We start from the raw sequence: 17,036 nt of genomic DNA, 5'->3' as shown, positions 1-17,036 counted from the left end.
AAGCAGATTCAAAGTTCTTAGGTCTGTAGTTATCAAAGTTGGACTGTTCAAATGCAATAAGTCTTTCCACTATTCCTTCAAAGGTTAGTGTGTTTCCTTGTACACACCTTGGCTCTTGGATGGCTGAAACTCTAATAGCATATATGGGGAGCAGGGTCCTTAAGTATTTGCTATTGACAATCTCTTCTTCCAATTGACCACCCAAACTTCTTATTGCACTTAACACTTCTTTCATTCTGGATCCATATTGAGCAACATTCTCACCTTCCTCCATTTTCATGTCATCAAACTTTCGTTTGAGGCTTTCTCTCTTTGCTCTTTAAGCATTCTGATCTCCTCCATAGATATCTGATAGGGCTTTCCACATCTTGAATGCAGTATCACATCCTTTGATGTCATCAAATTTAGCATAGCTGAGTGTAGAGGAAATCTCTAGCATTGCCTGATTGTGCTCTTTCCTTTTGCTCAAATCATCTACAGTAAGAGGTCCAGCTCGGTCTACATGTTCTATTCCAATTGAAGTTTTTGCATAGTCACCTATTGATCCAAGGTGCAATTTCATTAGACTGTATCATGCAACAAATTTTTCTTTGTTGAGCTTGGAAAATTCTCTCTTGGACATCTTGATCTTCCTGCTTCTAGTACCTTGAAACTAAATTAGCAGATGACTCTAATACCAATTGTTAGAAATGCTTTAGAATAACTGAGAGAGAGGGTGAATCAGTTATTCAAGGTCCAAATGTCCAATTCAAACTTTTCATCAAGTAAAGTGTGCCCATCAAACTATTCATTCATCCAAGCTTAAACATTCCTATTCAACAAGTTACTATAAATCAACATGCAAACATAACACATAAAAAGATCAACACATAACACAGTGATTTATGTGGAAACCCAATTTGGGATAAACCATTAGTAACATGCTACTCAATTCTCACTCTTCTAAAGTGATGCCCTATTAAAGGCTACAACACACTATTAAATGTGACCTAGTTAAAGTATTTAACCACCCTGTTAGAAGGGGGCCTAGTTACAGGAATTTAGAACATTCACTTGGAATGCCACCCTGTTAAAAGATTTACAAATGGCTATTAAACCAACCTAAGTCCATAGGATTTTCATAACTAATATAATTGCTAGAGAGTATTAGAAAGTTTTTGACCTGATTACAACATACAACTTAACTTGCAGATTTCATATCACTTCTTCACCTCATAACATTGCCTAGATTTCAATCTTTGTAACTCTTGACAGCTTGCCCTCCTTTCAAGCTTGGTCTCCTTGAGTCTCCATGCTCAATGAACTAGTGCAATCATCTCTCTCTGACCACTTGTCAAATCAGAGTATCTGTGCTCTGTTCTTCCTTCTTTTGGATGCCTTCTCCTTGACACCCTTCAACCACTTCGTAATTTTGGCACTCCAGTAGCTCTGACTTCTTGGTCGATGACTCCTTAAATAGAAGTTTGGAACTTCCTTTCCTGCTTAATTCTTCCCTATTTTAATTTCAATTCATATGGATTAGGTAGGATTCATTGAATCTAACCCACATTTTGTTTCTTCTAGAAACATCATGAAGAATCCTCTTGAATTCGCTCAACAATAGTTTACATAGAATTCTGTGCCACCAGCTCATCATCCTTATCCTCAAACTAGTTCACAAAATTCAAGGTAAGAACTCGATTGGCTCAGATCTGAAGAATCTTTGACTTTTCCAATAATGCAACAACTCGACACTATTGAAATTCTGGTACTTGGCACATACTATGTTACTCGACATCCACTACATTTTTGCTGATGCTTGGCACCTGAACTTTACTCAACACCTACTAAGATTTTCTAACACTTGGTTCCTTCTATATCACTTGGCACTTGAACTTCACTCAACACTTGAACTTCACTTGGCACACACTAGATTTTCCATTTGCTCGGAACTTACTAATGAACTTAGTTTAAGCTTTGCAGTCAACCTTGTTCCAACTTATACTTCCAGTGTTCCTAAGTGTGACCAACCTTTATATCTTAGAGTATGTTATTAATACATCATTTAACCATTGTCTTAGCTGATCCTTACACTTCATTACAAAACCATAACCCAACCTTTCCCTTAGGTGCTTTTGTTACATCTTGTTAATCAAATCCTCTTCATCAATCAACTAAGTGATAGTACTTGGATCTTATAAGCAAATATCATTCCTACAAATAGCAGGTTTGACATCAATGACAAAACAATGATTGAAAACATTCTCTTAACAACAATCTCCCTCTTTCAATCAATCTTCTTCTTTGATCTTCACCAATGATCTTTTCAATCAGATTTCCAACAAGTTGGACACATCATGTCCTTTGGAACTCCAAGGTATGAAATGTTAGTAGAGAAAAAGCTTGCACTTAAATAATTTCAGACCAAAAAAAAGTCCCTTTACCCAACCGCTTCACATTATGATCCAAGGAACAATATGCACATGAAAGTCTTACTTAATAGCTTGTATAAGGAATGCAGTGCTAATGAGTTTTTAGTTAGAACAATCCAAATGCTCACATTGGAGCCTACATGGGTGTCAACATTCAACATACAAGCATCCACAATACACTTAGTCCTCAAAATTCCCATTAAAGAAATAGTTATCATATTAAGACATGCATTTCCCCACTATCAACACATGTACTTTGGAGGAGTCTCCATAATCCTCGTTGGTGATCTCACACCATTACCACATGTTATGGGAAAACCTATCTACACGACATAATCAACTATTAGAACATTATGAGAATAATTGACGACTGTGGTCAACCTTAAGACAATGTTTTGATAAGAAGGTGAAAGTACAAGACAAGCACAATTCTACCATATATGAAAAAACATACGAGAAGTGAAACCAAGAGAAGATGACTAAAAACTCTTGATGACACACATAGATAAACAAATAACATCAGTGGAAAAGGAAAAAATTGAAAAATAAATGCATACATTTGCCACAAATGATGCAGTAAAGCTATGCAATTTATAAAGGTGTTAAAACTAATGAATTTCCTAGTAGTATTGAGCATTGTGACAAGTACAGGGAGCACTAAAAAACCTACAACTAATAAAGAACAACTTGAGAAGTAGATCTTACTTTGCAAAGGTTAGTGCATAATGTTAATAGAAAATACATGGACATAACCAAACCTTGTTAATGTGGCTCTTGGTGAAAAAAATCAAATTATTTATGACACTGGTTACAACCCGCTTGACATTCCAATGTATGTGGTGGCAAGAATTGAAAATTATCGTAGGCCCCCATGGGTAAAAATGACCTCACAGTTGTGCCAATAGTTCCCATTGTACTAGGAAACCATCAACAAAGACTAGCCACAATGACGTAGGCCATAACAATATAAAAGTACCAAGGACTAACACTACAAACAACAATAGTTGACATTGATAAGGTTGAGAGTGTTGGTATTTCTAAATGTTGTTGTGTATTAGTGTCAAACACTTAGTCATTTACTAGGCAAAGTCAAACAGTCATCACTATGACTGAGCTACTCTATATAGGCTGAGTCATGAGATAGAGTTATATATAAGCATGTCTATATCAAGCTCTATAGGAGCTGAGCAAGTGTACGATTATTGAGTATTTTCAATGTAAGCTGAGTCTAATGTTAAATAAGCCGTTTGACCATATTGAAGCCGAGTTACACAAAAGATGCCGAGTATAGTAAAGAATGAGTGTCAACAACATATACAGTGAGTGTTGAGTATTAGGAACAATAAAGTGTCGAGCAATGCAAAATTTTCATTCAAGTTAGGAATGATACAAACTTTGAGGTAAACCATTTTAGGCCGACATGGGCAAGATATTTAATATTTGTAGAGTTTGTTACAAAGAGTTTTTTATGCATTTTAAGATACATAGGTCACAAACCCCCATGTTTTGTAAGGAATGAATAAGATGGAGATGTGAAACAAGGAAGCATTTAGAAAACTCTTTATGAAATCTTTAAATAAGACAAAACTTGACCTAGTTTTAAATAGTGAAGTGTATGGTGATATGAAGGAGTGAACAAACTATTCATGCAATTCGTGTGAATGTGTGAACATTGTAGAAGAGGAAAAGAGTTATGTTGTTCCAGAACAAAGCAAATGACCTAGTCAAGCAGTGAAGGACATAAAAGCTTTATCAAATCAGAGATCAGGACAGATTGGAAAGATGAGATCCAACATCAGCTTATTAGAGCAGACTGAGGATCAGGTATTGAATTAGTTTTAATAGACTGAGTTAGGGTAAATCTCTTAATAGAGTGGTCTTAATAGATCTTTGCAAATCTCCTAACAATGTTCTTACTTTGTTGTAAGTGTAAAATCCTCTAATAGTCTCAAAAGATTTTAACAGGGAAGACCCCTCACAAGGTAGATCATTGGACATGGTTAAACATTGTAACCCTAACAAGTCAACTTTATTATTGCAGTAGTGAAGATTTGTGGATGTCATCCCGACCCCATTTTTACCTTTAAATTGAAGTGTTTCTGGATAACCAAAATCTTTGTGTCATGTGATTACTTTTCATGAATGTGAATGATAGATTGGATCTATATGTTATTATATTTTGATTATATAAGTTATGCATGCATACGCAAGTGGATATGAGATGGTAAATGTGGTCAATGCACTATATAATTCTTGAAAAGATTAAAGTGTTACAGATCAACATAACTATTTTGCACCTCACTGCTAGCTTAAAATTGAAGTGCATACACCCATGTAGTGTGGCAGCGGGATGGTGTGCATGAGAGAGCAAGTGGAAAGGACAAAAATCTATTTACAAAGAGTTAAAAATATTACATCAAAAAGATAATTGAGATTTCAAATAAAAAAGAACACATCAAAAATGTCATCGAGCTTTCAATCACATCCTTTTTAGTTTTTTACTCTCACTTTGAAAACAAAGAAAGAGTAAATAGTTTTTGATCAGAATTCTGGTTGAAGAACACAAAATTGGACGTAAACATTGGTAAAAAAATGAGGAAACAATTCAAGGAAAATTTGATAGTAGGAATTATATTAATTGTTTTGTAGTAATAGTTAACCCTACAACAAGATTTCCAATTCACACAAAAATGCTAATGTCGCAGAAAGACAATGCCACATCATTGAATACTGAAATAAAGAAAGTCAAGCATCTATGAATTTAAATAATAATCAAGGTTAACATGTTGTTAAATCAAAGTACAACTCATCATTCAATGTGGTTCATAAACAAGAGTATACAAATCAATGATAAATTCAATGTAAAATTAACTTGCTGATTTTGACGTGGAAATACATTACAACATTAAACTATGGTGCTAAACTACCATATATTTACATCATACGTTCCTCATAACTTGAACAATGATACATTACTAACTTTTAAGTTTACAATATCCAATAACCAAGATTTCATCAAAAGAATGGATCCGTACAACATCAAAAGATGAAGATACATGACTATATGATAGGTTCTGAAAATTGACAAATGTCCTGAAAGTGTGTTTGGTCTCCAAAGCCCTTAGACGTCATCCTTCCACTATCTGAGAATGGGAGTGTGGCCCGAGCACTTTTACCTCACCAACAACAGAGTATTTACTCCCCCAGGATTCTTCCTAACAATGAAGAATACCTTGACCTTGGCACAAGAAACCTAGCTTCCTGGAACAAGATGGGTCGAATGGATCTTGTGCAGCCATGAACATACTACATGCATCCATCTGCCTAGCAGCCTAATCACAGAATGTGATAGAGAAAAAGAAAAGAACACTACATATCTACCCACAGGTAGTGAAAGAAAAACTGTAACATATCCTCTCACATGTACATTTCTTTTATCTAAGCATATCAACACATATGCAAAAATGAAATTAAGCATAGTCACTCATCTATGCTAGTGTCAGAAAAACAACATACTTAAATGCAGTAATAAATGGCTTGGCCAAGCTCTAAATTTATTATAATTCTAAAATGAAAAACAAAAATGTAATGAATCTTCCTTTCAAAATTCTGACAAGTTGAGAGAAGAAAAGACATAATGCATCCACCCCTACCCTCCCATTTTGCCACATTTCACCCATCCATCAAGAGAATAGACATGATTACCCAGGATTATCAAGAAAAGTCTATCATTACCTAAATGTTTTCAGATTTTACTATCTACCTCCTTGAGACAAAACATAATCTCTCTTGAACATACTCTTACAATATTAAAAAAAACCAAGTTTATACAATATCAACACTTGTATGTGCAAGCTTGTTGGTCATATCACACATATTTCTAGGAGTGATTATACTTGAAAAACAAGGATTATATCAAAGTTTATCATATAAAGTTAAAATCCTTCAAGAAGCTTAGTCAACATTGTAAAAATAGTAACAATCCAAAAAATTTAAACACACCACCATTTGCACCATTTTAATGTATGATAAATGGGTTTTTTAAATTTCTTCTACAATATGTCCAGTCTTCAAACAAGAAATAACAGTAATATATATTTAAAAGGGTTCTACAGACTTAAATTTCTTATTTAAAGCAATTATATATATATATATATATATATATATATATATATATATATATTTCCAAATCTCAAAACTATATAGACATAGCCTTGGTCTACCATAGCAATAAAGCATCTGTACTGAATTTAATATGCTCACATTCAAACCCATGCTACCAATAGTTGACTGTTCATCATAATAATATTTAATAAAACACTTAGTTAACTATATGAGAGAATATAACGTATTCAGGAAGAGTGGAAAACAATTTGATCTTTTTTAGAATCGAGAAAGGAATCTGAGCAATCTAGATAAAGAGGAAAGAATTTACGCCATACAAGTAGCAAGGTGGGATAAAATTTCATCTTAGATTTTACTTAATTCTTAAAAGAGTCTATATGCTAGATAAGCTCTTAAGAAAACAAAAGTTAAATGAATCTTGACACTCCTGAAGCATTATCGACTGAATGACTGATTTAAGGAAAACTAGTCATTTTAATCACTTCCCAAATTGCATGCCCTTGGATTAATTGACATCCATGATACAAGAAAGATTAATATACAACTGGAAAGATCTTGAAAAAAAAAATGAACCCTTATTGGTTTTAACATGACGCATAAGAACCATAAGTATGGAACAAACTTAACTCACAGTTCAAAGAGGAAGAGTGTGAGTTGCGAGAGAAAGACATTGGGTATCATGGAAGTCCACAGTTGAAGGAAATGAAATTATATTTAGGTGGTAGACTAAGAAAATAAAACCTTTATTTTCTAAGCACGTTTGAAACCAAACTAAGAGTAAAACTCCACACTTCACAGTCAATCCTTCCAAGACAACTCAACTCTATGGAATCATTTAAACACTAGAGGTTATTTAGGAATAAGGAACCTGGCAACCACTGATTAGAATCCAGCTGTGATATCTTCCAACTTCTGCTCTTCCTCCAGTTGCCGCCTACTACCATTTTCCCTTCCTTCCTAGCCTCCCACTGTTGCCGTCTCTTCCCCCTGCTGTTCTATCTATTTCCCGCTCTCCTCTTTTTTAGATTTCTGTTAAACATTTATTAATTTTTCCCATCCACTCCCTCCAAATAATCATTTTCCCCCAACATCTTCATAAATACCCTCCTCCTTCTCTTCTCCCAACCATTCATTAGGACTCAGTCCGCTAAGAATTAATTGATAAAAAATATCAAAGAATCAATGCCCAGGAAGAAATAAAGATATACGTATATAAGATATGTTTGCAAAACAATTAAAGAAATTAAAGTATGCTTCTATATATGTTAGTACATTTGCATAATTAATTATTGAACATCATATACCTATAGAAAAATAAAAATACTTTTAACACTCTCACTCTAAATATATATTTCATAAACAATAAATTAGATCTTATTTCCATCTCATCTTATCGTATGAAACTTCTAACAAATAGCATGTCACAAAAAAAATCAATCATCATAAAAAAATTAAGTATGTATGTGTGTGTGGCTGCGAGACCATTCAATGCATCCCCTTCCAAAAGGCTAACCCTCTCTATCTCAACCACACTCTCGTCTTGTCGATCCTGCATCCATTCAGACACTCGCAAAACAAGATTGAGTCAATAATCATCACAATTAAATCAATATCGAGAACATCATAATATCAAAGCAATATCACACGCATCAATATCCGCAATGCATCATCATGATGAACATAACTTATCACATTCATCTAGAAATCCATTACTTTATCACAAGATAACGACATAATCCTAATCATGATTAACATAGAAAGCTATAACCAAAACTTTCAATGCATTAACCATCCATTTACTAATACTATTAATCACATCAAAAAATAGTAGTTAATCATTATTTTTATTTAAATCTAAGTTCAAATCAGTTTTGACCAAATCAAAGGAAACAAGATTGCCACATAATCGCCACATAGACAAAAACAATGGAAGTCTCCTACATTTGTATATTTTTCTGCCATTTTCAGCCGTCGATTTAAACAAAAACATACCATCCACAAATGCGATCTTTGAATGGCAGATGATTCGAGCCGTGGGAAAAAAAACCTTGTTTACCTCAATCATAGCCACCATGTGTTTTGATAGAACAAAATTGCTTTCTTTTAAACGGAAGCGTGACCGCTCTTAGAGGATGAGAACTGCGTTGTTATAATATCTCAAACATGATGTCATGAATGAAACTGATATCGACATTAGTTAATGCAAGTCTCAAATTTCATGTAATCCACATGGCTCGCACGCGATCGAAGTTGACTGCCTTGCCTGCATTCAATTTCTGCATTTAATATCAAGGCATAGTTTTCTTGGGGACGAAGTTACCTGCTTATTTCTTGGTCCCCAAGTATTACACGAGACTTGTCGGCCAAGTAAACCCCCCTCTGTTCTGGTTATAAATTAGGAGGATTTCTCTTCAATTGCCACTCACAATTCATCCTCTCTGCATCGCAGCCAAGAAGGGGAGTCTTTGATTTGTGTATTGTTGCTACTTACAGGGTTGAAATATGGGAGGAGGCAGTGCTAGTCCAAGCCCAGCTGGCAGTCCACGTGGACACACCATTGAAGGGGATCTTACGAACGCTCTCAACAACTGTAGGATTCAACCTGAAGACCCTGGTTCTAGTGCTGCTGCTGCAATGCACGCCTGTATTGGTGGGTTTCCTCCACATTGTGGCAGTCCATGTCAGCATCAGAAGCACAAGCTGAAATGCCACCTCAAGATCAAACACAGGCATCACGGGCCTCCCAAGATCAAGCACAAACATCATGAGCATATCAAGATCAAGCACAAACATCATGAGCATATCAAGATCAAACACAGGCATCATCATTGCCATCCAATGAATGTTGAAGAACACCTTGGTTGTGGATTCCATCACCAGAGGCCTAATCATCATGGTGGTCCTCCTCCTCCTCCGACTCATCCTCATGCTCCTAGTTATGGCGGTCCTTTTCATCATCATCATCAGATGAGACAGAGGCGCCATGGACACTGCCGCTCACATGGTTATCACCACTTTTTCACTGGCCCAATGGCTGTGGCTGTGCCTCCTCCTCCTCCTCCCACTCAGGGTTGAAGATGCTGCTCTTACTACTGCAGGGTATATGATATTATATGATATGATAAGGGTTTTCTTATCAGCAGCTAATTAAAATAACAGGGCATCAGGTTCGCCTGCATATACAACTGTTTGCTCCATGGTATGGCAACGATGTTTTTGCCTTTGCCTTTGGGCTGCACTCAGTTTATATTATGCAGTGCGCTACAAATGAAAACAGTACCTGATTATAGCGGTGTTTTGTTCCATTAGAGCTCTGTTGGGTTTTTCTGTACCTGATTCTGTTTCAGTTCATTTGCAGACAGGTTGGTCTGCATAACCAACTGTTTGCTTATAATGTACATGGTAAGGTAACTACGATGTTGTCCTTCGGGTTGCATTGGTTTTATACGAAGATGCTGCCTGGTTACAAGTATTTTTGCCATTGAAGCTCTTTTTGGCAATTTTGCCCGTGGATGTGTTTCAATCTACTTATTTGCAACTATTTTTTCATGTTTATAATTGATGCTAACACGCACTAGCAAGTATGATGTTTCCTTTGGGCTGCACTGGTTTTATATAAAGATATTGCATGGTTGCAGGTTTTTTTTACCATTGTAGCTCTATTTGGTATTTCTTTTTTTGTCTATGGATATGTTTTGATGCAAGTGTTCTCGCTTTCTTAAAACTTATGCCAACATGCGCATCGTTAATAAAATTGTACTCTCCTAAAGGAAGAGAAAGCACAAACAATTTCAGATTTATTTGCTTCTGAGATTTCATTGTACTCTCTAAACAAACACTATTGTTATGATTTTGCGCTTCAAAGATCAACCCAGTACAGACAAGCGTAAAAATTTAATCACAGGAAAATTGTTTTGAGCCGAAAAAGAAGGGGATAAATGGAAAAAGTGCCTTTTATTGAAAAATAAGAATCTTGGTGTAAATGAATAAATAATATAAGGCAGTAGAGTCCTTTGATGAAAATGTGGACTGAATATTGGGAAAGAAGTCTCTTTCAAATGCCATTCGGCGATTCTTTGTTCTTTTTTTGGGCTGTAATAGAGCACTTGAGCGTATAAATCTTCCAATTGTCGGCACGCTCAAATTTGAACAATGGAGACCTCCACTGTGTACTCACAAAACACAGATCAGAGGGATAAACAGAAAAAGGAAAATCTCTTTTCCTGTTTGTTAAGATGAGCAACTTAATGTTTTGAAAGTGTAAAATTATAACACAAACAAGGGCTGTGTGCAGCAGGAGTCCCTGCCTTACGCCGGGGAAGGAGATGGGCTTCAGGTAGCGTAGATGAAGAAGATAAATATTAATGAATGATAATTGACAAGGGCGAGTTCGAAAATGTAATTCGTAAGGAAAGTGAAAGCATCAATTTTGGAGAGGCCAATTGAACATCCACATTAAATAGGTTTGCATTATTGATTAATATAATAAAGAATTAGGTATGAGTTGCATTTGAATTAATTATTTATATCATTGTAATTAATTAAGCCATTTGTGTGGCAATCATTGATGTTTTTACCTCCAACAACATAACTTAATTCTGAAAAGAAAGAGTTGTGTTCATTTGAATTTGATTTTTTTAGAGTAAAATATATGTACTAAAATAGAAGCAGATATCATAGGAGAAGATATGCAATGTTGATATTTTTCGATATTACAATCTTAAAGCAATATAGAAGCATTTATCAATCTTAAAAGAATATACAATAGTGACCTTTATTATACAAGAAGATAAAAGTAGATAGTATCTTAAGCTTTTTCTCTACACTAAAAGTGTATATCATCATTAGAATTTTTTTTTTCCCAATGCATATCATAAGATTTTTTTAATTACAAAAATTTGCACATAAAATGCATATAACATAAATTCCAAATGAAATCAAGTTGAGACTTTAATAAAAAATACGAGATTGACATGTTCAATTCAAATTCAAGAGAGAAGGAATAATTGTAAATCCTCATTCATAATAAAATGTTTCAATTCCCAGTTATAGGTTGAACTCTTCAGAGCAGATGAAGAATCCAAAAGCAGAGTTGACAAAAACGTATCACAACAATCTGTTCCTTAAACTATTTGTCCCTAAAACAACATTGTTCCAGAACTTTCCTGACAGGGTACAGGTTTCAACTACAGGAAATCAAAGTCTTAAATTTCTTCAAGGGAAAATCTTCAACAAAACATCTCTGCAGGTGCCCCATGAAAGGCACACTAGTTTTTATGTCTCCTATACAAGGCAGATCCAGTAGCATCTCTGATGAGCAGTTTCAAAAATTGTAAGAATTTGGCTTAGGCCAGAATTCACCCAAGAACTAAAGAACTCAACACAAGCACACAGTAGACCAAAATAAACAGAGTATGATCAGAATGACGATATTCATTCAATAATTGGATTCAAGAGTACACTAGGAGTGCTTGAATATAAAGGCCTCAGGAGAGCTTCTAGAATGCATAGAAGTTAGCATCATGATATGTCATACAACCAGACACATGTCCACCAGATATGGATTATCCTCCATTAAGCACGGGATTAAGTGCGATGATGTGAGGATAAGCCTACAATGGTGTAGCACGCAAATCAGTGGTGTAAACAACATGTGCTAAATGAGGAGTGCTGATAACTGTGTTGTCAATATGACAATTTAGTGAATGCTGCATACTCCTGTGTTGTAGACACCATGTGCATAATTAGAGTTGTGTAACTCAATGAGAGTTCACAAACTCCTAAGTGTCTCACCTAAAATGATAATGAAATAATACAAAATAATTAAATAATGCATTAACCTAAGTAAAACTTAAGTAATGCTTTTAAGCTTACAAAATCTAGGATGAAATGCAATATGGGTCCCAGCTACTAGGCCATGTTAGGTACCCATGTACATAATGATATGCAATCTCTCATAAAGCGGGGAAAGAGGGAAAACCTAATGGGAAAAACCCTCCCCCAAAAAGAGAGATAAATAAGGATGCATGGATGGATGGAGTAATCAAGACTCCCCCATTACGACATACATCCAGTATATACATAAGAGAATGATGAGAAGAGGAAGAGAGATAGGATGGGCTCCCCCCCCCCAAAGAAGAATGCCGAACAATGACTGCTCTGATGAAGAAGCTAATCCAAGACTGCAAGATGGTGTTTCTCCCCTTAGGAAGAAACAATGCCAAGGGTACAAATGAGACACTTTCGCTATGTGTGAAAAGAATCCCATGGATACGTGATGTCTCTGAAACCTGCTCATCTGGCTGAAGAACCTATCCCAAAGAACCGTCTCTCTCTGCAACTGATGAAGAACCCTGCTGCAACTGCTGATCATAAGTATCCACAATCACTTCAACCTGTGACGATTGATCATGTAGAGAATGAACAAGAGAGTCTGGAACCCTCGTGACAACTGAAGAAGGTAATTCTGCATCAAGAAGAGGTAGATCATCAATACTGTCCCCCAAATCTATCACTAAACCTGTATCTGGAAGACTAGATGTACCCTACTGTTTTGGACCTATCACTGTGGCGATGCATGCATGTGGACTGAACTAATGAAGTGACCTCTCAGTGTAACTATCGATAGAACCCCACGTGTCTGAAGCTGTTGAAGCACTATCGCTAAAATCACTATCAGTTTCCACACTATATGATGTGCAAAGAGGAGTAGAGGACAAGCTTGGTGAACTTTTCTCAAAATGTACATCCTTCTCCACAAATATCTGATGTGTCTCAGGATCTAGAAGTCTATATGCCTTCACATTGTCTTCATAACCAATGAAGGTACAAGGCCGAGATGACTGTGCCTTGCATCCCCTAGAAGATCTCTTTGCCCATGTAGAACAACTGAAGACTCTAAAGTGTGTCACAATAGGTTTTCTGTTGCACCATGCCTCAAAAGGAGTTTTTCCATCTAAGGCTAGATGAGGAGAACGATTAAGAATGTGAGTGGCACTGGAGATTGCTTCAACTTCTAACGATGGATCGAGAGACTTGGCATTTATCATGCAACTTGCCATAGACTTAAGAGTGTGAATCCTCAAAGCTGCAACATTTGTCTTGTGCGGACTGAATGCTGAAGGAGTCTGAAGATCAATTCCCTCATGTCTGCAAAAGTCCTTAAGTCTTCTATTCACATCCATGTTTCCATTGTCCATATGGAGTACTTTGATGGCCTTTCTGGATTTCCGTTCTATATGAGTCTTGAAGTCTAGAAACTTGTCCAACACTTCATTCTTGTTATGCAGAAAGTAGACCCAAGTGAACCTTGAAAAGTCATCAACTAAGGTGAGTATGTAGCAACCCTGGCTGAATGCAAAAGGACCTGCTAATACCATGTGAACCATCTGTAGAACACCTGTTGCTCTAGAAGTCTTCCCTCTTTGTACCTTCCCCTCTGGATGCATATCCACTGGATCTGTTGAACATTCACCTTTAGAAAAGTTGATTTGAGGTAGACCTTTGACCATTCGGTATGTGCAAAGTTGCTGAAGATAGCGATAGTCAAGATGACCATACCACTCATGCCATAATTGCATGTTTGAATTGGATTGAGTTAACAAGGCCTTTGAAGAAGACTTGGGTACAAAATGTGAGAAAGAGTACAACCTCTTGTGATAATTCACTTTCCTCACTGCAACTAAGGAATCATCTTTAAGACTGTGCACTTTTACTGAGTCTGGAAGGAACTCAACTCTATGTCTATCTCCAAAGTGAGTGACTTGGTAGATTGAGAGGAGATTTGAACTTAGGTTTGGAACATAGAGAACCTCTTGAAACTCTCCATTTTCCATCTCCACGTTTCCTTTTCCTTCAACTTCCATTTTTCTATCATTCCCCATGAAGATGTGCGGTACCTTTGAGTGATTCAATGAAGAAAAAACCTCCTTTGAAGAACCCATATGATATGAGGCACCTGAGTCAAATATCCATTCCTTTGAAGAGTTTGAATTAGCCATGAATGCTTGCCCTTTGCCCTTTGAATCTGAAGATGATCCTTTCTCCTTATAAGCATTAGGCAATGAAACATTATGTTTCTTCATGATGTGGGTTAATTCATCAATCTTTTTGAGACAACACTCATGCTCTTCATGACCCGATTTGTTGCAATAAGCACACTTCTTCTTCTCCTTATTGTTGTCCCCTTTCTTGTTGGAATTTGAGGACTTGCCTTGTTGATTGGATTGTGTTGTTGACTTTTCTGCATCCTCAGATTTACTCATTCATTTTTTCTTACCCTTTCTTTTACTTGAAGATTGTGCAGTTGAATGTTGAGATTCCTCATTTGCCACCAATGCTTTGGACTGAGGTGATTTGAGAATCCCCATTGATTTCAACTTATTTTCTTCATCATCCAATAGTTTTGCATATTCATCAAAAGTGACTTTCTTGTAGACAGACCCTAAGGTACTCTTTGAGGTGTTAAAAGAAGATACAAATGTGAAATATTCAGATGGCAGCTTGTTATGGATGAGATAGACTAGTCTGTCATCTTTGATAGAACTCCCACAATCAGTAAGCTTTGTCCTTAATTCATTCACCTTGATGATGATGTCCTGTATGGAGTCATACAACTTAGGATCTAAGGAAACTAGCTCATCTTCAATTTTAAAAACATCCTCTTCAGACACTTTCTCATAAAGGATTTTGAGGGTATCCCAAGCTTCCTTGGAGGTAGTACATTTCTTGATTTGATACATGATTTTATCATCTACCCCCAAACATATATCACCTAGGGCTTTCCTATCCATGGCTACCCAATCTCAAATTTCACTTGTTGATACATTATCACCTACTAGTTTAGGAAGAGTACCATCTACATATTGTGAAACTCCATTATGCATTAAGTGATACAACATTTTGATTGACCACGAAGCATAGTTATGAGGAGTTAATTTAGGAAACTTAAAGTTGTCCATAATGCATAAAATGAAAGAAATGTGCAGAAAAGAGAGAACACAACACCAAGAACACCCCCCCTTTTCACTATATCAAGAAACCCCCCCAAAATAGATGCTTTGGGCACTTTATCAGTAGTGCGATTACAATGGGCCACTTGCCAATTTTGGCCTTCGTGGACTTCTGATTTTACTTGTTATAACATTTTAATAGAGTACAAATTTGAAACTTTACAATGTGCTACAATTCTGAAGCATTACAATGCAAAGAAAAGCCCTATTGTTAAAAGTGACAGTTTTGACAAAAAAAAATGTACTTTAAAAAAAAAGGGAACCTTTTTTCGACTCCAGATGTACCCGTACGGAGCAATTGAAGTTGCAAAATGTAGGATTATCCAGGTATAGTCGCCAAAAAATGCAATTTTTGAACAATCCATGCACCAAAACTAGAAAATAGCTGCACCACTAAACAATTTAGAAAATTCTACCCAATTTCAAAAAAAATTGCACTTGATTGGGAGTCAGAATGTGCAAGTTATGGCCTCTTGAAGTCGGACTGCAAAAACCAAAATGAATTTGGTGAGGGGTTGCACCAACAAAAGATAGGGTTAAATTTGACGGTCATACGACCATCATAGCAGTTCAATATTGCCTTGGAATAACGATCAGACAACTGTCAATTTTAGGACAATGAATTGATGACGTCAACATCTTCCAAGCCCACTGATGATGTTAGCATGATGTCATGATGACATCATCAATATACAAATTGTACGGATGCATGACGTGGAAAAAATTTGCGTGGCGAGTGTGCTGACTTAGCTGCTGATGTGGAGACAACTGGCAATGACAGGGATCCACGTGTTCTGTGGTACTGCCTGTGTGGCAGTCTGCGTGGATGCCAAGTGGGCTGTCGCCTGCATGTGTGATGGAGACGACGCGTTGCCGAATTTGGCGGGCTCTGTATTTTTTCACGTGGTAAGTACTGTTTGGTCCATGTGTCATGCTATGAGCGTGTCTCTGCAATGAAGGCGATGCTAGAATATAGACTTCGCAGGTGTCGGAATACAGAAATGGATGCCGAATCTTCAACTAATATCCCACATTGGTGGGAATGTGGAGTGCAGGCTATTTAAAATGAGATAGCCAGTGCAACAAAACAAAAAAGGTCACTGGGTATGCCGGGCTTGGTCGGCCCACTTGAAATGGAATTGTCGCCAGATGGTAATGGTATTTGGTTGCTGTGTATTATGTGCAGATGTCAGATTTAATGATGTATTTTGTAGGTACAACCTCTGCCGATCGGCAGTGGTATGGCTCACGCTTCCAAATTAGAATTAAACCCTGCGAATAAAAAACAATATATCCGCCAAATACAGAGTGCCAAGCTGGGGTGTCACTACCCGGTTCACCCAAAAAAATTTCTTTTTTGATTTCGAAAATTAAAAATTCGAAAAATACCCAATATGGAAATAAATTTGTAGAGAATCAGATTCGAAAAATAAATTCAATAGATTCAAAAATAATCATACCCAATTTGCAAATCGGTGCCTTCGAGTGC

Source organism: Cupressus sempervirens, chromosome 3, assembly GCF_028749045.1.
Source record: "Cupressus sempervirens isolate cs-2001-9-10 chromosome 3, ASM2874904v1, whole genome shotgun sequence".
Classification (NCBI taxonomy): domain Eukaryota; kingdom Viridiplantae; phylum Streptophyta; class Pinopsida; order Cupressales; family Cupressaceae; genus Cupressus; species Cupressus sempervirens.
The sequence above is the reverse complement of the archived record's forward strand: the minus strand, read 5'-3'. Positions refer to the sequence as shown.